Source organism: Lissotriton helveticus, chromosome 1_1 (assembly GCF_964261635.1).
Source record: "Lissotriton helveticus chromosome 1_1, aLisHel1.1, whole genome shotgun sequence".
Lineage (NCBI taxonomy): Eukaryota > Metazoa > Chordata > Amphibia > Caudata > Salamandridae > Lissotriton > Lissotriton helveticus.
The window spans coordinates 1775834325-1775859998 of NC_136057.1; positions in this window are offsets into that span (position 1 = coordinate 1775834325).

A 25674-nucleotide genomic window follows, 5' to 3' on the forward strand; every position below is an offset into this window, starting at 1 on the left:
GATGCTTTAGTACAAGGCTGTGATATCTATTTTTTTCTTTCTTTCTATATGGATGCTGACTTTATTTACTGAGGTATTTGGTTTCTTTATGTAGCGACTATTCTGCCTGAAAGTTTTATTTAAATACAATCTAAAAGTGTCAATTGTATATCTGAAAATCAAAGGCTGTATTTCATTACTCTTTTACCTCAAGTGTATTTTCTGTGTAAATTGGTTCAAGAATATTTCATTGTTATCTAGAACTTTTTTTCTAAGGGCAACACTTGACTGCTGTACTTTGTTACAGTGCTTAACAAATAGTTTAACCCCTCCCACGCTTGTGACGGAACCGCTCCGTCACGCCCCACGGGTGGGCTGTACTGGTGATGGAGCGGGTCCGTCACGGCCCGCTCGCCGCGCCTGCGTGGCGCGAATTCCGCGCCTGCGCTGAGCGTTCTGAAGAGCGGGCGGGGCCGTGACGGAACCGCTCCGTCACAAGCACAGCCCACCCGAGGGGCGTGACGGAGCGGCTCCGTCACAAGCGCCGGAGCGCCGCGCGCCCCCCCCCCGCCCCTTAGCGCTGCGGCGGAATAGCCCCGCAGCGAAGGGGTTAAATGTGTATCTTCATGCCTCAGAACTTTGTTGGAATTGAAAGGCATCTGGATGCTTTCCTAATTTTCACAGGATTTAAAGCTTCAGTAGGTATTTATTTTTGTTTCTGGATGTTTTAAACAAATGTTTTGTACATCTGAATACTATATTTCTCTTTTGCAGTATCTGGATGCATTTCTTTATACAGCAAACTCTCTAGGCTTTATGGGTTCATTATTAAATGTAGATATTTACTATGAAATGTTTATTGACATTTCAAGTAAGATATATTGGTTATCTAGATGTTGTATTTATCACAAGTGCATACCAATTACGCATATCTGTATTACATGTTTGTACCTTAGTATGTTCTAGTGTAATTTTTATTCTGAATGGTTAAATCTAGGTGTTTCAAGGGTAGTTTAATTCTGCATAGTTGATGTTCTATGTAAGATTGAATCACTACAGAGGTATCTGGATATTTCTTCTATCTAACGTTGTACCTCAAAGCTTTAAGCTGTATGTATTTTTGTATATGGATGTTCCACTACAATACCTTCATATCCAAATACTTTATTTCAAATATCTATCATCTGTTTAGTTTGTTTCTTTACATTGGTATTTGAATAGTTTATTGTTGTTTACGTGTAGTATAGTTTTTTTTATCTGTACTACATAATTGAAATCTGTATCATTATACTTCCATGAAATATTTAATTCCATATAACTTAGTATATATGTATCATAAGTAGGTATTTTAATCAAACCTTAAAGTGGTTATCTTAAATGAATGGTTGTGATTTTTTTTTTAATGGAATGCTTTTTGGCTAGTTTATAAGTACACCTTTTACCATTGCAAATGTATCTGGACGCTTAAATTATCTATCATGTGTCCGGAGACTCTATTCTATATGTTTGGTGTGTATCTGGATGTTTATCTTCATTAGATTAGTATCTATATACCTCTTTTCTATTGCTATATAGTTTGTGGATGCTTTGTATATTTAACATAGTAGCTGGATTTTTATGTAAGAATCACTGCTAGAGTGTTCTCGATGTATCATTGTATCTAGATTATTTTTTATATGTAGATTATACTGCAATTGTATATTGTTCTACTTCAGTAATACATTTCATGATAATTTTGTTTAAATATTTGTTGTTCAGCATAATTTATTCATAACAATCTACAATTTCCGTTAAACTTTGAACTAGACTACTTTATTTCAATATGACACTTTCCTGGTTATTTATTTGTAAATTACAGTTTATGTAGATTACAATTGCATCTGGATTTTTTTACCCTTGTATCATTATAGTTGGACATTTCTTTTCTATTGATTGGTTGTTTCTGAATGTTTTAGTTTAATACTGTGGTATCTAAATTCCTTATTCCTGATTTAGAGTATGTGGATGATGAAATTCTTTGAAGTGGTGTTTGCAATAGTCATGTATCTATTTTCTTTTTTTTTATAACAAATTTTATTCATTTCTTAGGGGTACAGGTAGGGCAGTGCCTAATATAGACAATATAAATGACGATTGATGTAGAAAGTACAATTTTTAAATAACCATAGCAAATTAGCCAGTTGAACATCCGGTCTGCAAACTAAACAGTAGGACCTGATCCCACTGAGTACCTGCAACCACATGCATTTAGATATTTGTGTAGCAACCTATGAAATTGCGCGTCTGTGGCCTACTAATGAATTGAACATTATATTGGGGGATCTATGGGGGGTCAGAGTGTAGATCTATACCTCGGTAGGACACCCAGCCTGACCAAAGCTTTCTATATTTTTGCGGGGCATCCCTGTGCCTAAAAGACTGCGAATTTGGTTCCCATACATCTATCCATGTCTTTTTTTTCAATCTTCGATACTCGACTGAGTCACCGCCCACCGCATCTGGGCTATGTCCCTTTTGGCCAGAGTTAGGCCCAGGAACAGCAAATGTTCTTTGTGGTGATTTCCACCAATCTCTTCCGTACTGTGGAGTAATATTAACCTGGGGTCATGTGGAATGGTCCAGGCCAAGACATTACCCAGGCAGGACGTGATTCTCCGCCAGAATTGCTGCAATGCTTCACAGCTCCAGACCGTATGTAAGAATGTGCCCTCTGTGTCTCCACAACAGAGGCAGTGAGGGGACCCCCATTTTCAATAAACGGGATCGGGTATAATGTGCACAGGGAAGATATTTAAACTGAATGAGGCGGTATCGTGTGGAGATTGCCGCATTCTGGGTGCTAGCTAGGGCCTCGATCCAGTCATCATCAGTTATGGTAGGTATGTTGGTCGCCCAGGCATCTCGGCCAATCAAGGGCAAATTGTTTCTGCGCGAATGGCCCTCAGCATCTTCAACACAGGATGTTCGTTCCTGCGCAACCACCATGAGTTTGTTCATTTTCTTTTGGAGGGAGTACACTGTATCTTCTATGGTATAGACACGAGTTTTAGCTTGAGTGATACGATCTACTACTTTACAGTGGTCCTGGCGTGGGAAAGAGACCTCTGACCCAACAGCACCGATCTTCAACTCCAGGGTGTCTCTCGACTGAGTTATCGCCTCTAGCAATGTTGCATTGTCTGTAATCGGACCGATGGCCGCTGTTTCTCCAGAGCTGCTGGGGGTAGTAGTGTAGTGATCTAAGGTATTCTGTTTGCAGCCTGCACCCGCTGGTTTATCTGTGCCCATGTTGGTTGATGGGGCACGAGGAGGCTGATGAGTGGTGGGAAAGCTATCAGTAAAATCAAAGTGCTCCCCTTTTAGTGGCACTGCGTTCACACTGCCTGAGGTCACCACTGAGGGGTGACAAGCCTTTACACGTCTTTGTTTTAATCAGCTGCTGTGTCTCCAGGTTGGTTTGTGGCGCCCCCCTCAAGAGCGACATCAATGGCTGGGCCTCATGTAATGCAGCCCGCCAGGATCACAAGCCGCATCAAGTCTGGCATGGCCGCCTCTGTAGCCCTAGAAGGCCGGCCAAGTGGGCTCCCTAAAGGAACCGGATTCGTCGGACCCCTGACCTGCTAGTTACCACTGTTGGTTTAATTCTCTGAAGTCAGGGGCCATAAACCCTGCGGGATATGGCTTTGTACAGGAACAAAGTACTCCCCAGTTTGGCCAGTATGTGTGTTTCCGGTGTTTACTAGGCCAAGCTCCCTGGTTTACTCCAACGGCGCTTCCACCAAGTGAATCATGATCTTGGTTATTTCCCCAACATTGGCTCTGGCTCTGCAGGAGGTTCTTTGGGTGCCAATGCCTGGTATCTTGTGTGGCATCCCCGGTTCCGGAGTATGTCCCCGTGGGTATACAAGGCTGCATGCATCATTCAGCTCTTCCTTTTGTTGCCTTTCCTGGTGTTGAGATGCTACGCCAGAGGGCCCCACTCCTCAACCACGTCACCAAATCGCAGTACTCCCAGTCTTTATTTCTGGCATCGATGGATATCAGCTTCGGGGCCTTTAAAAACAGCCTGTTAGCTAGTCCCCAGACATCCGGCTCATCTATGGGTTCCCCTCGTCACTGTGAAATCTCCAGGGCGTGTGGTACTAAATCCTCAGACGCTCGCTGCTCTGCAGAGTCCTAACAGATCTCCAAGTTATCATAATGCGGCCCCTGTCCGTCAGGGCTGCAGCCTTCTGCGCCCAACTTGTCGGGTGGATATTAGAGGTTGCTGGTGATCACCTTGCATTCTATTCATGCCCGCCCCTGCCTCATCTGCCACAGAGTCTCCTCACCTCTGTCTATTTCCTCTGGTGGCTGTCTTCCTCCCTCAAGCCTCTAGGATTCGGAAGCGCCGATACGCCACATTCGTTGACCTTTCACTGCGTGAGCCATGCCATGGTTACATCAGCGTGCAGCCGTTCCGTTAGGTATTCGGATGACGCTGTTCGTCGCCTTCATCGCACAAACCGTTCTCTGTGGTTGATGCAGCAGGATTATGCGCTGGTGTCTGGATTTTTGTTGGATTCTGACTGTTAATGGCTGGGGCGGTTGGAGGTGCTTTAGGTCGCGTTCGCCATGTAGGCTTACCCAGCCATGCCTCTCATATCTATTTTCAATCTAGAAGATTAAAGTGAATTGACTTTCATTAAGACTTTGTTTAATTGTGGCTGTCTCAGGAATCTTTGTATGTGTAAAATAGGATCTTGCAGCCTGATTCATGAAGCGAAATTGAGCCCGCAATGGCTGCGAAAATGCAATTGCGGGTGCAAAACACGGAATCGGCATTCAAGTACAAAATAGCGATTTCGCAAACACAGAATAGCGATTAAAATAGCGATTACGCTATAATAGTCGCAGAGTCCCGGTAGTCGCGCATTAGCGATACGGAAATAGCGACCAACCACGGAATCTGCTAAATGAATAGCGAAACGCAATTTATTCTCAATCGGCATTCATGAAAAATATACAATAGCGGAAAACCCCAAAATCGCAGTTTTGCGCGGCGCAAATTAAGGACAACTCAAAGCAGGTGGTAACCATAAAAGCCATGATTAAGTAAAATTTGAAAAACAGTTGGCCAATCACCAACAGGTCCAGGCCTGACCAATCACACATAAGGACATTCAGCAGCAGCATTAGGCGTTCCACAATGCCAGGAATGTACATGGTGGTGAGGCGGCGAAGGCTACAGCGAGCAGCACGGAGGAGACGCATGAGGCAGGAAAGGATTTACCGGCAGCGGGTCACCTTGCTGGGCCAGACCAGAGAACAGATTTATGCCAAATACAGGCTGAATGGGGAAATGATCACCTGGCTGATACAAGAACTTGACCCCCTCATGCAGCACCCAACAAGGCGAAACAATTCTGTGCCTACACATGTGCAGGTATTGTGCAGCCTGCACCTCCTGGCCTCCGGCAGTTTCCGGGGCATAGTAGCGGCTGCTGGGGGGATATCCCAGCCCACCATGTCACGCTGCCTCCACACTTTCGTTGACGCCATGCTCACCCAGCTCCACCGCCACATCACATTTCCCACGAGCCAACAGGAATTGGACCTGACAAAACGACAATTTTACAATGTAGCCCATTTTCCCCATGTCCTCGGCTGCATCGACTGTACCCACGTCGCCATCTGCCCACCAGCTGCCACGGAGTATATGTACCGCAACCGGAAGTCCTACCACTCCCTCAACATACAGATGGTCTGCAATGCCAAGACCATCATCACTGACATTGTCGCACAGTACCCAGGGAGTACCCATGATTCCTTTATCTTCAGGCACAGTGGACTCCACACACGACTGCTCAGAGGAGAGTTTGGGGAAGGACACCTACTTGGTAAGTACACTTTGTCGACAATGTCACATTGCAATGAAGTCACTGCGCTGCACAGGCAATCAACATCTGCTCCTCTCATTCAGGTGACAGTGGCTACGCCCTACGGGAATACCTCCTGACCCCTTACCTCAACCCTGCCACACCTCAGCAACGGCGCTACAATGTTGCGTACATCCGGACAAGGAACTGTATAGAAAGGATATTTGGCCTGCTCAAGAGCAGGTTCCGTATACTGCACAAGACAGGTGGGGCCATGTATTACAGTCCTGCTGCGTGCTGCCGCATTGTGGCTGTCTGTGCAATGCTCCATAACATTGCAACCAAGCGCCGGATACCTGTTGACATCTCAGGCAGTGAATCTGAAGGGGACGACCGGCCACCAGCACATGTACACCATGCACGCGGGGAGAACCCAGCTGAAGGCCACAGACGTCGCAACCACATCACACTGAACAATTTCTAGCCCACCCTCTTCCCCCACCGCACATATCACAATTGCATGCAAAATGTAATGATTACACAAGGCTAATGTGTGCAGCAAAATAAATATATTTGTTTCATTCACAAGAAAAAGGTAATCAGTCCAACTATTTACAAATAACAGTATTGCTTCATACTGCAGTGTGCATGTACATGGCAGGCTTAGCGTCAGCCTGTGCCAGTGTTATGCAGACAGTGTCAATGGCGCCTCCTGCGCGTAATGCCCAAGCGCCTCTGAGGCTCTTCCTCTTCCTGGGCACCTGTACCAGCCGTTGCCCTGGTGCTGTGCCTAGGTGGCGGGACCAGTGTGGCCGATTGGCTGCTCACGCTGGAGGCACCCTCACTGGCATCGTCGCCCCCTACAGTGGCCGGTAGCGCAGGTGTGTGTAGTGCCGTTACCTCGGTGGTTAGGTGCTCCAGTACCCTGGTGATGTCCTCACAGCACTGCACTAGTTGGTGCTGCTTTGTGAGAGAGCGCCGCGACAACTGGGTGGTGGCATTTGCTGCCACATAATTCGACCTGCTATAGGCGGACAGCCGGCTCATCAGCTGGTGGTGGCGCCGGCTCGCTACACTGCGGTGCTTGATGAGCGCAGCAGTTTTCTCCTCCATGGCTGCAGTCATGCGGCCCATGGCCGCCGTCATGCGGTCAATGCGGTCTCCAACTCCCACCACATTGCGCCCAATTTTGTGCAGCTGGAGCTGGATGGCACCTTGCTGCTGTGACTGGCGCTGGTGGATCCGGAGCATGCGTCTCTCTACGCTCATGCAGGCATAGCGATGTCCATTGCCCCTCCTGCTGATTGCCCGCTGTGTTGCCGCTGTCGCAGGCCCAGATCTCTTGGCACCAGCTGCAGGTGGTGTTGCAGCAGGCGTTGCTGGTGCGGCAGGGACTGGGGGCACATTAGTGGGGTGCCTGGCTCTGGCTGCGGGTGGGACGGCAGATCCAGATGCAGCAACGGTGGGGGGCCTGGCCTTGGCTGCGGGTGGGACGGCAGATCCAGATGCAGCAACGGTGGGGGGCCTGGCCTTGGCTGCGGGTGGGACGGCAGATCCAGATGCAGCAACGGTGGGGGGCCTGGCCTTGGCTGCGGGTGGGACGGCAGATCCAGATGCAGCAGCGGTGGGGGGCCTGGCTGCTGGTGTTGTTGCAGCGGCAGGGGCTGGTGCCTGGGTTTCTGGTTTTGAATCCTCCTCCTGGGCCTCCTCATCTATCTGCAGCCTCTCGCTGTCACTGCTGTCTGCGCCACCTGTGAGGGTAAGTGGATACTCATTAGTTGCATGTGACTGTCAGACGTGCTGATGTTACATGCATGCTGGGTGACATTCCCTGGATGGCTGTGGATTTGCGTACTTTGGGACCTGTCTGGCTGCATTGGGGTACTACTATATTGTGGACATACTACATCTCCCACAATGCTTCAGGGCATTCCCTGATGCGCAACAAAGGCATGACTAAGGCCCAATAAGTGAGCCTATTTGGTCAGGGACGGTCATAGGGGACAGGGTCGCAGTCGCATGCCACTTACCTTGGGTGTCTTGGGTGGGGCGGGAGGAGTCCAGAGGGGTCACGCCAACGCACGCCTCCCTCTCAAGGGTGTCCTCGACCTGGTCCTCCAAGGGTGTGTTGGGTGGGACTGTCGGTCCGCCACCTCCAGTGCCCGATGCCTCTCTGAGGCGCTCCGCCACCCTCTCCTTGGCACGACCTCGGAGGTCGTACCAGCGCTTCTTAAGCTCCTCCAATGACCTATCGGCCACACCCACCGAGTTCACGCTGGAGGCTATTCCCAGCCAGATCCTCCGCTTGTCTTGCTCTGGGACCTTTCTGGAGTTGGTCCCGAAGAGCCGGTCATGGTTGGCCACCACCCCTTCAATAAGGTTCTCGAGCTCCTGCTCTGAGAACTTGAGCTTTCGCTTTCGTCCTGCGCTGTTGCTGGGGCCAGGGACAGGTTCCTCAGACATGTCAGCAGATATGTCGCTATTTCAGTCGGTAGAGAAGTCGCTATCGCTGGTTTAGCGTCTGCTTTCCGACTTGCTCCCTCGGAGGTTTGCCTCGCTGTGGTGTTTGGGGGTGGGAACTGCCTGCTTCCTGGTTGTGATGTCATCACTGTGCTCGGAAAGCGACTTCCCGTTTTCCCGATCGCGCGAGAATGCGAGTTGCATTCCCGATCGCACGGGATTGCGAGTCGCATTTCCGATCGCACGGGATTGCGAGTCGCATTTCCGATCGCACGGGATTGCGAGTCGCAATCCCGACGCAGGTAGCCGGGATTAGCGATTTTTCGGCGTTTTTAGTTGGTCGCTATCGGATTTAGCGCCCGCGTGCGAGTCGCTATTTTTTCTCCGAAATGTACATGAATGCCGTTTTGCGTTTCCTCAATAGCGAGTCGCTATTAATCGCTATTAGGGACACGCAAAACGGCCCGTACATGAATCAGGCTGATAATCTTTATTGGGTATTTGTCTTTCTCGCTTGAAGTTTGACAGCATTATGCTTTTTTTATCTGAATTCGATACTTCTAATCTGTAATGTCTGTTTGATTTTCTTCTTGCTGTGAAATATGGATTATTTATGGATTCATACTTGATCTAGATAGTTTATTTTAATCCTTTTTAGATACTTTAAATGGAATCATGTACATATGGATGTTGAATTTTCTCATATCCATAACCCAAATATGCACATATTTCTTAGTTAGTGGTACTTTAGGATATTATATTGTGTTATATATATTGAAAGGTTGCATCTGGCTTTTTTGAGATTAGGTTACTTGTGCATAATTTACAACATCCACAATTTGAATCATTTTAGACATATGTGGATGTATCCCTTAGATAACATTTTATCTGGAAACTTTATAGTTTATGTGTTTTTGTTTATGGATGATTTACTTTAATATAGTTATATCACAACACTTGTTTGCACCTTTTTAGTACCTGGATGCCTATTTGTTATTCTTTACTTTGAAGTCTGAATGTGTTAATTTCTGTATTTTTTGTGTTTCTGTGTGGTATTTGTAGAGTGCACAATCATCCCGAAGGACGTCACGGCGCAAGGATCGCATACCAATTGGTGCAAGGGGAAGTGTTTAATTAAAGCTCCGACTATATTTGAATAGACCGGTACGAAAGGGGGTGATGATGGACGGAGCATCTGAACCAATCAAACACTCACACCCAGTCAACAGATCTGGGTTTAATCCATCACCATTCTTTAGTCCACTCTGCCACCCCAGTTCAGACATGGCCATATGCAAATCAGTCTGACCCTGTACCTCATGGGAACAGTCCAGCCCGAACTGCCAAGCCATGCCTTCCCTAGACCGGAATCAAGCTTCCTAGGACCGGTTTCTGGCAGGGTCACACTGATTTGCATATTGCTATGTCTGAACTGGGGTGGCAGAGTGGGCTAAAGAACGGTGATGGATTAAACCCAGATCTGTTGACTGGGTGTGAGTGTTTGATTGGTTCAGATGCTCCATCCATCACCACCCCCTTTTGTACCGCTTTGTTCGCCATAAGTTGGCAGGGTATGCTCAGACGTTGAGTCCCTTGCTCACTTTGCCACTGGATTCAAGCAAGCCTGGCTGAAGACGGCTGAAATGCCAGAAACCGGTCCTAGGAAGCTTGATTCCGGTCCAGGGAAGGCATGGCTTGGCAGTTCGGGCTGGACTGTTCCCATGAGGCACAGGGTCAGACTGATTTGCATATGGCCATGTCTGAACTGGGGTGGCAGAGTGGGCTAAAGAACGGTGATGAATTAAACCCAGATCTGTTGACTGGGTGTGAGTGTTTGATTGGTTCAGATGCTCCGTCCATCACCACCCCCTTTTGTACCGCTATATTTGAATAGAGGACTAATTTGCCTGGGGAACATGAATGTTTTTAGCTTCTTTCTGAAAAGCAAATGATCGTCTGTCAGGTCGCAAGTCAAGTGGGAGGTTGTTTCAGAGAGCAGCAGCTGATTTGGAGATGAGCGGTGTCCCATCCCAACTCTTGAGGTATGCTTGACTTTTGCAAGGGTCAGATGGCGCGATCTCAAGTTGAAAGATGGTACATGGAATGCCAACTTGTCTCGCAAAATGTGTGGGCCGTTCTCGTACAAATCTCTGTGAGCGTAGCAGAGAGGTTTGATTTTGGCTATTTGGCACACCGGCGCCCAGCGTAGCTCTTTCAAGCTGTCAGATACTGAGCTGTATCTGTTTTTATTATGGATCAGTCTAGCGGCTGCGTTCTGGAAAACTTGGAGGCAAGAAAAAAGATAGTCAGTCAGGCCCACATAAAGCGTGTTTCCGTAGTCCAGCCTACTTACCTGCAGTTCAGAGCAATCCAAGGAAAAATTCTGCAAAAAAGTTTCAACGTGGTGAAACTTTTTTCCACATATCATGTGTACTTGGTCCTACATGGATAGGGCGTTATTGAATAGGATGCCCAAGTTTCTAGCTACACGCTTGGGATCGGGGGCAGTTCTCAGTGCTTGGGGCCATGAGCTACTGTCCCAAATTGAGTGTGCATCCCAAAGAGCAAAATCTCAGATTTTCCAGCGTTTAGCTTTAGGTAGTGATCTGTCATCCATGTTGCGACTTCGGTGAGGCAGTTACTCAGGTTGCTCTTGGTGTCAGTGTTAGCCGATCTGTCGTCCAAGGGGATCAGTAATTGCGTATCGTTGGCATAAGAGCAAATGTCGAAGCCCCCTTTCTTGCTAATGCTGCTAGAGAAGAGACATATGCATTAAAAATAGTAGGGCTGAGAGAAGCTCTCTGCGGGACTCCATATTTGTTTTCTTTTGGAGTAGAGGAACATGAGCCCATTTGGATTTTTTGGGTTCTGTTTTTCAGGAAAGATGTGAACCATGAAAGGGCTTTTGAATGTAGTCCCTTCTCATGGAGGATTCATATTAGGTTGTTATGTGATACGGAATCAAAAGTCACAGTAAGGTCCAAAAGGATCAGTACTACGGCTCTACCATAGTCAACCAAGGATCTGATATTATTGGATACCGCAAGTAAGGTGGCCTCAGTGCTATTATTGGTTCGAAAACCGGTCTGGTAGGGGTCCAGTAAGTTACTGGTCTGAAGAAAAGAAGTGAGCTGTCTGTTGACGAGTCTCTCCAGGACCTTGAATAGGTACGGTAGCTGTGAGATCGGTCTGTAGTTTGCTGGGTCGTAAGTATCTAGGCCTGTTTTATTTTTAATAGAGGAAAAAACACAGTTTCTTTCCATATGGATGAGAAGGAAGCTAGCTCTAAGGATTGATTAAGGATTTTGGTGATATGGGGGCATAAAACTGACATTAGTCGTGAAAAGATAAAGGGGCCGATTAGGATGGCGGTTTTTCCGCATCCTCCGGGCCGGCGGAAGTGTCCGCCGGCCTGGAGGATGCGGAAAAACCGCGGCGGAGACTCCAAAGACCCACCGCCAAATTAGGATGGCTGGTGGGTCTGGAATTCCGTCCGCCGCTTTTCCGCCGCGGTCGGCTTCCGACCACGGCGGAAAAGCTATAACATGGCAGGCGGTGTCTATGAGACACCGTCCGCCATATTATGATGTTTGTGTAAATATGCTTTTCCACGGCGGCTTTTCCGCCATGGAAAAGCATACGGACATTCACTTTTGGGGCCCGTTGCGGGCCCCCTGGGTGAATGGGGCGGTGGGGGGTGCACATGGGGGGTACCTATGGTACCCCCCTGCATTTGCGTACACAAAGCAGCAGGCACCGTGCGATGCCTGCCGCTTTGTGCATGTAAATGCAACACATGCATTTTTAACATTGCGGCGGGTGCAGCTTGAAGCTGCACCCGCCGCAATGTTAATAATAGAGGATGTGACCACCACCCTGGCGGTCACATCCTAATTGCCATGGAGGGACCGCCGCTGCCCATGCGGACGGTCCCTCCTACTCAGGGGTGGCGGACGGACGCAAGTCCGTCCGCCATCCTAATCGGCCCCAAAGTGTGGGCAGGGATCAAGTGGTGATCCTGCCTTAACCTCAGTCATAGATTTGGCTACCTGCTCCTCTGAGAGGGGGCCCAGCGTGGCCAGATGAACTTGGGCTAGGGTGTGAGGTGTCATAGATTCCCAGTCTGTATTATCTCTCTCTGGCTGATTGTTGAAGGATGCACCACTTTGTCAGTGAAAAAATATTAAGTAACTCACAGTTATCTGTTGTAGGTGCCATAGTTTGAAACAGGCTAGAAGGTTTGCAAAGTTCTCGGATTACTTTATAGAGTTTTTTGGATGAGTTACCATTGTCTTCGATCCTTTTTGTAAAGTAATTTTTCTTTGCATTTTTTCAATTTGGCTAGGTATCTTGATGCGTCCTCACTGTCTTTTGATAGTCTCCATTTAGGCTCCCAGGTACTGCACTTTCTTTTCATTAGTTTTAGTTCTAATGAGTACCATTTCTCAGATCGCATTTTGGTGTTCGTTTTACCATTTAGTTTAGGAGTGCACTTATCAAGTGCTTTCTCAATTTCATTTTGTAGATGTTTGACTTGTGCTTGAGCGGATTTGTGTGGAGCATGTCAAGGTTGTAGTGGGAGAAATGAGTGGCAAATAGGTCAAGGGTGATATGGTTCCAGGGTATTTTCTGAAACTCTGTCTTTGTCTGAATTGGTTTATCTGATAAGCTAAGAGTGAAAGAGATTAGTGAATGGTCGGTCCAGGATAGTGGTTTAATGTCATGGATCTTGATAGTCTTAATATTGGAAAACAGTAAGTCCAATGTATGGGTTGGTCCTTTGATCCATTGAGCTAGTTGTATTGTTGCCATGTCAATTTCCAAGTGTTTAGCTCCCGGTTTGGACACGTTTTCATAACGAATATTGAACATTTTCTGTTTTAGGCAAAGAGGAAGAAGTTGTGATAACAGACTTGCGCTAAAATCAGTTTAAAATAGGTTTATATTTGTATCTGGAGGCTACACTTACTTCTAGAAAGTTGAATTGTATATCACTATGCTCAGTAGAATATATCATTATAGTTGTGTAAACATTTGTGTATGTTTTTCAAATGTAGATTAATGTTTCATCAAGGTCTAAAGTGGATAACCTGAGTGGTTGGATATGGTGACTATATTTCAATATAATGCTTTACGTCTAGATTATCATTATACTTTTTTATCATTGCAAATTTTTCTGGATGCTTTAATTGAGTATTATTGTGCCTAATGGCCCTTTATTATGTGTTCTGTTTGTATCTGGATGGTTTACTTCATTTTATTAGTATGTGCTACCTCTTTTCTACTACTGTAGCATGTGGGTGCTTTATTTCCACCAAGAAACAGCTGGAGTTTTACACTTGTGTCAAATCTGAATTGTTGTGACATATATTTGAATCTGTATGCTTTATTTCCAGTCACCATACTCTGTATAAAGTTTTACCTCAATTATATATCTCTTTAGAATTCAGTCTCAACATTTGATCGTGTATTATACATTGACCCTGTAATTCACTTGCTTTAATCATTGTAAATAAATATGAACCCTTAATTTGAGTATTATTGTGTTTAATGGGTCTGTTTCTGTGTGCAGTTTCTAGCTGAATGTTTTCCTTCATTTTATTAGTATCTATTACCTTTCTTCTACTGCTGTAGAATGTGGAAGCTTTAGCTATATACAGCAATAGCTGACGTTTTAGGTATGTGTCAAATCTAGATTGTTCTGTGCCTATAATTGAATATAGATTTTTTTTCCTCCAATTCACATACTCCGTACAATGTTTTACCTCAATGGTATATCCCATTACAGTTCGGTCAGAATAATTGTATGTGCATCATAAGTTGGTTTTGTGTTTCATTAAAGTCAAGAGTTTCTTAAAAATGTTTACCTTAGCTTTTGTCATTTCAATGCAACATTATTTTGCTAAATTATTTGTATACTTTGTTGTTATGAAGATTATATCACGTTGTGTGTCTCTTCATTTTTCACTTGTGTATCAATATCTTGTAACAATTTATATTCTAGGATTTGCACATTTCTGGATGTTTTAGTACAATATTGTGAGATCTAATTATTTATCGTTCTGATTTTATTTACAATAGTATTTAGTTACTTTACTTATCAACTATTCTACCTGGAAAATGTATTAAATACAATCCAAATGTGTCAATTGTGTATCTGCAAATCAAAGGCAGTATTTCATTACTCTTTTATCTCAAGTGTGGTTTCTGTGTACAATGCTTCAAGAATATTTCATTCTCATCTAGAACTTTTATTCTAAGAGTTACACTTGACTCCCTTACTTTGTTATACTGCTCAACAAATAGTTTATATGCGTATCTTCATGTCTTACAACATTGTTTCAATTGAGAGGTATGTGGATGCTTTTTCTGAGTATCATAGAATCAAAAGCTTTTTTAGGTACTTGTTTTTGTATTAGGATGTTTTAAACCAATATTTTCTACATCTGAATACTTTATTTCTTTTTTGCAGTATCTGGATGCATTGTTTCATACAGTAAACTGTGTAGGCATTATGGGTTCATTACACATGCATTTTATCACCGGCACTAGGATTGTTCCACGGGGGGGGACTTGAGCCCCCAGACTGCGCTGCTGCCTGTCGCGCCTGGAGGCGCTGTCATCATCCTGCGCACCAGGTGGTGTATACATCCGCACGCGGCTCCCGCTTCACGGGATGCGCGCATTACATCACAGACACTAGGTTTGTTTCACCGGGGGGGACTTCGGTCCCCAGACTTGGAGGCGCTGTCATCATCCATCAATCGCGGTTCCCGCTTCGCAGGACACACGCATTTCATCACTAGCACTAGAATTGTTCCACATAGAGGGGGACTTCAGCCCCCAGACTACCCTATTGCCTGTCACCCCTGGAGGTGCTGTCATCATCCTGCGCACCTGGAGGCGCATAAATCCGTCTCACAGCTCCCCCTACACGGGATGTGTGGGGGCGCGCCCGGACAAAGGGTGGGCCCATCCTTGGCCGTCAGTGACTGGGTGTGGCCAGGCTGGGCCACCCCTCTGTCACCTGCCCTTCAGGCTTGGATTACACCGGCTATACCCCTCATGTTGCAGAGGTACTGTGTGTCCTTTTTTTATTGTCCCCTCATTTGCTACTGTGTGATAGACTGAGCTGGATCTTCATCGTCGAAATTCAGCGTTACCCCTACGAACTGCTAATTGTGTATGGAACTTTGGGTGCATGGTTTAATGTACCAAACACTGGCCAACCTGTGGTGATGGACTTTGTCATAGTCCTGGTGCCTGGTTTCATTAATTTTTTTTCTTTGTTTGTTACATACTTGAATTATGGGGAAAAGAAAGTCTATGGAAGGCAGTGGGGGCGGAGGCGAAGAAGGCAATAGTCCTAGACCACGCAAGGGAAGAAAAGCTAGAAAGGTATCCAAACAAGCTGGCAATAACTGTGTAATGGACAGGATTGACACACTCATTGAGGAGTGTGAGGATATACTAGCAGATGATTCAAATGTGAGAGTAGGTAGGAAAAAGACCCCATCCAGTTCTACACAAAGTAATAGTGGAAGCCCAAACCAACACTTTGCTATCCCTAACATGTTCCTCAAAACCCATAAAAAAGGGCCTGTTCCCAAAATTGGCGATTTGGAACAGATTCAGGGAAAGATGGGCGGTCCCTCTTCCTGCAAATCCCGCCCTAGCCCGTCTATCACAGCAGAAGATATTAATACCTCCAGCCCTCCTATCACAATAGAAGATAATAATCCCATCATATTGATCCTCTAATCATATGTACAAACAGGTATACCATGTTATCCATCGCCACAGAGGAAGCGACGCCCCAGGTACCTGAGGCACCCCTAGTAAATACAATAGGGTTGGTAGAGACTCACACTGCAGACCCCCAGGAAGTCATCATGCTGGTGCAATCGTTAAGGGCTGAAATCGGGGTTATGAAAGCGGTGATTGAGGATCTATCCATGAGAGTTAGACTTTTAATGAAAAATAATCCTTCTTGTCCTAAATGCACTAACATCCAACCCACTAATCCCTTACCAACTAGACAAACATCTGATGCAGTGAGAGAAAATGTTAATCTCCAAAACGGGGGCATGAACATAGGTGACCGGCTGTATTCTGAGGTGGCGAAGCCTAAAAAGTTGGCACCATTATTACCCACCCCCAAATGGATGCATAATACTAACACTAACGCTACTGCCTAACACACTGTAAACCAGAACATAACAGAAAACCTAAAAAAACATCCTCCGGGTGGTAGAGGGACCTACCCTCTCCAGCTTTAAAACTTGCAGAGTAGCACCCACATGGGGTGGGGGGACAGAATGTAGACAAAGCATCCAGCATTCACAGAATCTATATGGTAAACATCCCCAAGCTAGATACCAGCAAATGTATAGAACGCGCAGATTCTCTAACAAATTAAGCCATTCACTGGATTAGGCACGTTAGGGGTTGCCGCTCTGTGAGTAGGGAGGACATTATCAGGGTGCGCAGACTTTCTTTTCCCATCCAACCGACAGACTGTATTGAACTCACCCTCAGTAGGAAGAATCTAGTCGATAATCTCTTTGCCATCGAGTTTCGTAGCTGTTCCCACAACTCATCATTCATACAGTTTAAACAGGCTCCGCTGAATAGTCAGCCTAGGGACCCCATTGGACAGTCGCCAACAATGCGGCTGCATTGTTTCCCATTGGACAATATTGACTGACTAGGAGGCTTGTTCATAACAAGAGTAGGTGACACGGGAGATACACCAAACAACAGGGTTAGTCTGCCTACTATTTACCTTCTTGATACTGACGAGTATGGGCGCACTGGACTCTCAGGAAGGAATAACACTCCTCCACTTTTAAAGGAGAGTTATAGGGAAACTAGCTGCACGCATCCTGTGGACTTAGCGGACCCATCACCGTCTTGCAATTTTTCCAAAAGGGGAACTCTTTTATCGTGGAATATAGCAGGGTTGGGTTAAAAATTATTTTCCCTGGAGTGGCATGCCTTTATCAAAGGTTAGGACATTTGCCTTTTTCAAGAAACGTGGCTCATGGCTTCACAATTTTATGTAGGATATCTAAACTATCACATTCTAGCCATGAGGGAATAAAGGTCGCCCTTCAGGGGATTGACAATCTGGGTGCGACAAGAACTAGGCATCATCATAGAATAATGACATTTAGGCTTTACGCCTGAAACTTGACCCCCTGGAGTACGTAGACATTTATAATGTATATGCGAGAGGAACTAGAAGGAGGAAGTCGGAAGTTATAGTGGCACTCGACAACCTCCTCGATAAATACTCAGCAGATAGTAATGTCATCATTGCGGGTGATTTTAATACCACTTTTGAGCCCCTTGATAACGAGTAAAGCAACCTCTTAGAGGAATAAGATCTGCAGTGGGCAATACCAAAATAGGAGCTCGCACCCATAAAAAAATAGACTCATGTGGCCATACAGATGAATTCCTTCCGCCTAGGAAAAGGCTTTCGGGCTGCAAATGGCAGGACCCCGTTAAATAGATTAGGGGCAAATACCTTTAGTAACGGATCAATGGCCAGTCGTATAGACTATATACTAATTTGTCTGAATCTATGGCACACACTTGGTGACATGGTAGTCAAAGATGGGTTGGAGAGTGACCACAACCCTTTGTGTGCAACTTTGGGTTTGTGGCAACAGCGGACATCCACACAGAATAGGTACGACCTCTATCCCTGTGATGTAGTCCCCACCAACAACATTAGGCGTCTGAAGTGGACAAGATTAGTAGAAAAGCCCGAATCCATAGCTAACATTACCAAGGAAATAGATAATGCTTTGATAGAGCTAGAGTCTATTACGGCTATGAATGCAGCACTAGAGCTTACCACCCAGATCCACAACAAATGTTTTACTCATTTGCGCACACATTTTGTTGCAAGCCTAACAAAACAGCAAGGAAGAGAGACAGCTCCTGGTTCAATAAGGAATGTAGGCAGGCTAGAGAATCACTTGGGGACGCAATCAAAATGGGGGAGCCCACTACAGTGAGGGTAGCCAGAATGTTTTATATGAGCACCCAGAAAAAAGCCAAAAAATCATGGGATGAGAAAAGATGGCAGGACCTCAGGGAGGCGTGCTCCAGGAGTGATAGTAAAATGATTTGGAACATAGTAAAGTGGGATAGCCGAGGCCAGCCGGAAAACCCACACAACTATGTAGCACAGGAAGATTGGGTCAAATTCTTCAAACCAAAGTATGCCTGCACTGATAGTGAGCCAAATTCAGAGGATCTTATCCATAGGCTATACCAAGAAGAGGCATTTAATAGTACCAATGTCAGTGTAGCACTGGGAACTGTAGTAGGTGGGAGGGGGCCTGGCCCTGATGGCATTCCTGCAGATATGTTCCTATAAGTCAAACCAAGATGGAGCAGGTACATCCTGTTGCTGGCCAACTCTGTTGCGAATAAAGCCCCTAAACCAGATTCGGGAAAAGGGTCAGAAATAATCCCCAATTACAAGAAGGGAGAACAATCACAAACAGGTAACTATAGGTCCATTAGCCTGATAAACTCCCTACAAAAGATATTGGGTAGGTTAATCCTCAACAAGATCCAGGATTGGATTGATGAGAATAACATTTCATCCCCCCTACAGATAGGCTTTCAGGCATACACCAGCACCATTGACCAGGTGTTTCGCTTCACTCTGTTGTATTGGAAGACCGGGGCCCTGAGCAAAGGCAGCCTGTACGCTGCCTTTGTTGACTTAAAATCAGCATTTTATTTTGTCCCCGTTCTAAACTATGGCCAATCCTGTGTGAATGGGGATTCCTCCTAAACTACTCACACTTGTGGTGAGATTGAATGAAGGTAACTATGCCAAAGTCTGATGGGTTTCCCAGGGCATGGTTACCAGTTCCTTCCCAGTAGAGAGTGGTGTACGACAGGGTTGTGTGTTGGCACCGACCCTATTCTCCCTATTCATCAATGGCATTGTAAATCATATGGAAGCCGAGTCCATCAATGCCCCGTCACTTGCTGGCAATAAAATACCGATTTTAATGTTTGCGGACGACACGTTGATTATTTCATAGACCCCGAGTGGTCTTCAGCAGGCCTTAATAATCTTTGAAGAATTCTGTACCACTCGTGGTCTGGAAGTCAACGTGTCGAAAATGAAATTCATGTCTTTTAACCCTCATGGAGCTTTTAAAAGTAAAATAATAATGAACAACCGCCCATTGGAGCAAGTCAAAGCATTCACATATCTGGGGTTCAATATTGTGACCTAAAATGGAAGCAGCAAATTGACCTGATGACACTCAAGCATCGACAATTGTCTGGAGTGCTAAACTGGGAGTATAATACCTCACTGACTAAACCAATTAGCCCAGTGCTCCAGTTACACAACATGAAAGTGGTCAACTCTGCACTTTATGGAGCAGAGCTTTGGGGGTATGAAATCCTGTCTAATCTTACCATCGCAGACAAATAGGTTTTTGCGTAACATACCTACCCTCCCCCAAAGCACACCAGTGTGCCCCCTATTGTACGATCTAGGAAGAAAGCCTCTGGCTGAGGTCGCTAAACTACGCCCCTTACTATACTGGCACAGATTTTGGACCACACTAGAACTGAATCATTATGCTGCGGGGTTCATGGACATAATAAGGGCTGACACATTTCACAAAATAAGATGGTTGAGAGAAATCAGAGATACCGTAATAAGCATAGGTATGACGACACTATGGGAAGAACCAGCCAAACACAGCTTGCTTTCCTTTGAAAAAGATTCTGAAAGAAAAACATTGGGAGATGTTCACGCACAAAACATTAAGAAATAGTGTCATCAACACTCACAGGAAACTTTTTGGAAGCCATACTGACCGCGAGTCTAGAACCATACTGGGACATAATAGCTAAACCACATGACAGAAAACTATATTTTCAGTTTAGGGTGGGTTCATTGCCCATTAGAGTTTTTACAGCTAGGTGGTCTAAAACATGCGATAACATGTGTCCTCTATGTCAGGCCCAAGAGGAGTCAGTGCCAAACATGCTGTTTGTCTGCCCAGCCTATGCCTCTCCTCGTCGGGAATGTCTTGTGCCAATCTGTAAATTACTCGGCACCAGAAGAAGCGAAGAAGCTGGAAGAATCGTATGTACAAGTACCTCTATCCCAATAATTACAGCTGTAGCAACATTTTTAGGTTGGTAATGGGCCATAAGGTCAAACTCCCTTTCCATCTAACATATGCTATTTTGCACCTGTATTTGGAGATCCAAAACTACACACTGGCCAAAATGTATTTTAGTCTAGTGATGCTGGCCCTATACACCAGGACCAAAGCTTAGTATTTGTAGTTGAGAATTTTAATGGTGCTTGCTTTTAGTGGTTGTTCTTAGTGATAGCTTCTATCGCTTTTTTAACATAGGTTTATGTTTTTTTTAAATGTCATGAAGATTTAATTGCATGTTTTAAATAAGCCCTACAATCATGTCTTGATCTTTTGCACAATAATAATGATTTTTCTTTTTAGTAATGTTTTGTATTTCGCTTTTATAACTAACTGTCGAATAAAGCTTGCTTGACTGACTGATTATTGAATATAGCTATTTACTATAAACTTTTTATTGGCCCTTTTAAGTATGATACATTGCATATCTAGATATTGTACTTTATCATAAGCGCATACCCGTTACTCATAGCTGTATTATATATTTGTACCTTAGTATAGTCTATTGTTATTATGAATAGTTAAATCTCAGTGTTTTGAGGGTAGTTGAATTATGCATAGTTGAAGTCCTATGTAAGCTTGAATCACTACAGAGGTATCTGCACAATTCTTGTATCTAATGTTGTACCTGGAAGCTTTAATATGTATTTAATTTTGTACATAGATGTTCTACTACAATACCTTCATATACAGATACTTTATTTCACATATCTAACATCTGGGTACTCTGTTTCTTTACATTGGTATTTCAATTGTTTATTGTTGTGTTCAGGTAGCATAGTTATGTTTATCTGTGCTACATAGCTTAATTCTGTATCATTATACTTCTATTAAGTCTTTCATTTCACTTGGGTATAACTTTGTATATGTTTATCATATGTAGATAATTGTTTAAAGTGGCATGAAAGTGGCTATCTTACAATACTGTTTTGCGCCTTGGTAATATCTGGATGCCTATTTGTTATTCTTTACTTTGAAATTGAAGGTGTGAATAGGTTTGTATTTGTATCTGAAGGGTATATTTACTTCAATCTCAAAGGTTGAATTGTATATCACTATGCTACAATAGAATATATCATTACTGTTGTGTAAACACTTTGGTATGTTTTTCAAATATACATTCATTTTTCATCACGGCTTAAAGTGGATAATGTGAGTGGTTGGGTATGGTGACTTTATTTTAATATGATGCTTTAAGTCTAGATTATCCTTATACGTTTTATCATTGAAAATATGTCTGGATGCTGTAATTGAGTATTGTAGTGCTTATGGCTCTTTCTTATGTGTGTTGTTTGTATCTGGATGTTTCACTTCATTTAATTAGTATTTGTTAGCTATATTCTAGTTCCGTATCATATGGGTGCTTTATTTATACACAGCAACAGCTGGAGATTTACATCTGTGTCAAATCTGAATTGCTGTGACTTATAATTGAATCTGGAAGCTTTATTTCCAATCCATATAAATGTTTACCTCAATTATATATCTCTTTAGAATTAGAATTCGGTCTAAACATTTGATTGTGTATTATAAGTTGACTCTGTGATTCACTAAAATTGACAGTTTTTTAAACTTGTTGAACCTTGCTTTAATCATTAGAAATAAATTTGAACCCGTAATTTCAGTATTATTGTGTTTAATGGCTCTTTTTGTTTGTTGTTCTATCTATATGTTTTCCTTCATTTTATTAGTACCTATTACCTCTTTTCTACTGCTGTAGCATGTGAAAACTTTAGCTCTATACAGCAATAGCTGAAGTTTTGAGGATTTGTCAAATCTGGATTGTTCTGTGCATATAATTGAATCTGGATGCTTTATTTCCTCCAAGCCACATACTCCGTATATTGTTTTACCTTAATGTAATAAGTCATTAAAGTTAAATCTAAATATTTGTATGTGCATCATAAATTGGTACTGTGTATCATTAAATTCAAAAGTTTCTTTAAAATGTTTAACTTAGCTGTTGCCATTTCAGTGTAACATTTTTTTCCTCATTTATTTATCTCTGTGTATATGGACATTATATAATTTTGAGTGTATCTGGATTTTTCACCTGTGTATCATTATTTTGGGATAATTTCTATCCTAGGATTTGTAATTTTTCTTGATGCTTTAGTACAATAATGTGATATCTCATCATGTTATACAGTGGGATTTGGTTTCTTTATGTATCGACTACTCTATCTGGAAGATTTATTTAAGTACAATTAAAAGTGTCAATTGTGTATCTGCAAATCAAAGGCTGTATTTCATTACTCTTCTTTCTCAAGTACGTTTTTCTTTTTAACTTGCATCAAGAATATTTCATTGTGATCTAGAACTTTTGTCCTAAGGGTTACATTTGACTGCCTTACTTCGTTACAGTGCTTAACAAATAGTGTATATGTGTATCTTCATGTCTTACAACATTGTTTCAATTGAGAGGTATCTGGATGCTTTTCCTGTGTATCACAGGAATAAATGCTTTTGCGGTACTTATTTTTGTATTAGGAGGTTTTACACCAAACTTTTGTACATCTGAATACTTTATTTCTCTTTTGCAGTCTTTGGATGCATTGTTTTAAACAGCAAACTGTGTAGGCATTACGGGTTCATTATTGAATATAGATACATACTATAAACATTGTATTGACACTTTAAGTATGATACATTGCATATCTAGATGTACTTTATTATAAGCGCATACCAATTACACATTACTGTATTAAATGTTTGCACCTTGGTATATTCTATCGTAATTGTTATTTAAAATGGTTAAAGCTAAGTGCTTCCAGTGTAGTTTAATTCTGCATAGTTGAAGTCCTATGTAAGCTTGAATCACTACAGAGGTATCTGGATATTTCTTCTATCTATCATTGTACCTGGAAGCTTTAATGTGTATGTGCTTTTGTATATGAACGTTCTACTACAATACCTTCATATCCAGATATTTTATTTCACCTATCTAGAATCTGGGAACTTCGTTTCTTTACATTGGTATTTGAATTGTTTATTGTTTCATCTGGGTAGTATAGTTATTTTTATCTGTGCTACATAATTTTTAATTCTGTATCATTATACTTCCATGAAGTATTTAATTTCACTTGGTTATAACTTTATATATGTGTATCATAAATAGATTATTTTTTTATTAAACCTTAAAGTGGCTAACTTAAATGGTTGGTCCTGAATACTTGTTTTTAATGTCATGCTTTTTGGCTAGTTTATCAGCATAACTTTTACCACTGCCAATATATCTGGATACTTAAATTATCTATCATGTGTCCAGAGACTCTAATCTATATATTTGCTTTGTATCTGGTTGTTTATCTTCATTAGATTAGTATCTATATACCTCTTTTCCATTGCTATAGTTTATGGATGCTTTGTCTATTTACTATGGTAGCTGAATTTTTATTTAAGAATCATCACTGGAGTGTTTTCAATGTGGCATTGTATCTAGATGATTTTGTTTATTTATGTACTGCAATTGAGTACTTCTGTAATACATTTCATATTAATTTATTTAAATAGTTGTATGCTCAGCATAACTTTATTCATAACAATCTACAGTTTCTATGAAAGTTTCAACTATACTATTTTATTTCAATGTGACACTTTCTTGATTATTTATTTGTAAATTACAGTTTATGTATATTAGAAGTGCTTCTGAATTTTTCACCCATGTATCTTTATAGTTAGACATTATTTTTCTATTGGTTGGTTGGTTGTTTAGGAATGTTTTAGTTCAACACTGTGATATCTAAATTCATTATATCTGTTTCACAGTATGTGGATAGTGAATTACTTTAAAGTGGTGTTTGGAATCCTCATGTATCTATTTTTCTATCTGGAAGATAAAGATGTATATATGTTAATTACGACTTTGTTTAATTGCGGCTGTGTCAGGATCATTTGTGTGTCTAACATAGGATCTTATGCTTTACTGGGTATTTGTCTTTGTATCTTGAAGTTTTACAACAATATGTTTTTTAACATCTGAATATGATACTTCTAATTGGTAATGTCTGATTGGTTTTCTTCTTACTGTGTAATATGGAATATTTATGGCACCATACTTAAAACTAGATATTTTATTTAAAGCCCCTATAGATTCTTTAAATGGTATCCTGTACATCTGGATGTTGTATTTTCACATATCCGTAACCTGATTATGTACATATTTATTAACTAGTGGTACATTAAGGTATTATATTGTGTTAGATATACTAAAAGGTTGCATCTTGCTGTTTTGAGATTAGATTACTTGTGCATAATTTACACCACCCATAATTTGAATCATGTTAGACATATCTAGATTTATCTCTTAGATGAAACTTTATCTTGAAACTGTGTAGTGTATATGTTTTTGTTTGTTGATGATTTATGCTAATACAGTAATATCACAATACCTTTTGCACCTTGTTGATATCTGGATGGCTATTAGTTATTCTGTACTTTAAAAACTGAATGTGCTAATAGGTTTATATTTGTATCTGGAGGGTACATTTACTTCCGATCTAAAAGGTTTAATTGTATATCACTAAACTTCAGCAGGATATATCATTACAGTTGTGTAAACAGTTGTGTATGTTTTTCATATGTACATTCATATTTCATCAAGGCCCAAAGTAGACACTGTGAGTGGTTACATATGGTGACTTTATTTAAATATACATGTAATGTCTAGATTATCATCATCCTTTTTATCATTACAAATATTTCTAGATGCTTGAATTCAGTATTATTTTGCCTAATGGCTCTTTCGTATGTGTGCTGTTTGTATCCTGATGTTTACTTCATTTTATTAATGTCTGTTACCCCTTTTCTACTGCCTTAGCATGTGGGTGATTTATTTCTATACAGTGACAGCTGGAGTTTTATATAAGTGTCATTTCTGAATCGTTGTGGATGTATACTTGCATCTGGATGCTTTATTTCCAAACAAGATACTCTGTATAATGTTTTACCACAATCATATATCTATTTACAAATCAGTCTAAACATTTGAATGTGTATTATAAATTGATTCAGTGTTTAGAAAATGCTGAACCCTTAATTTGACTATTATTGTGATTAATGGCTCTATTTCTGTGTGTAGTTTGTATCTGAGTGTTTTCCTTCAGTATATTAGTATCTATTAACTCTTTAATACTGCTGTAGCATGTGCAGGCTTTTTC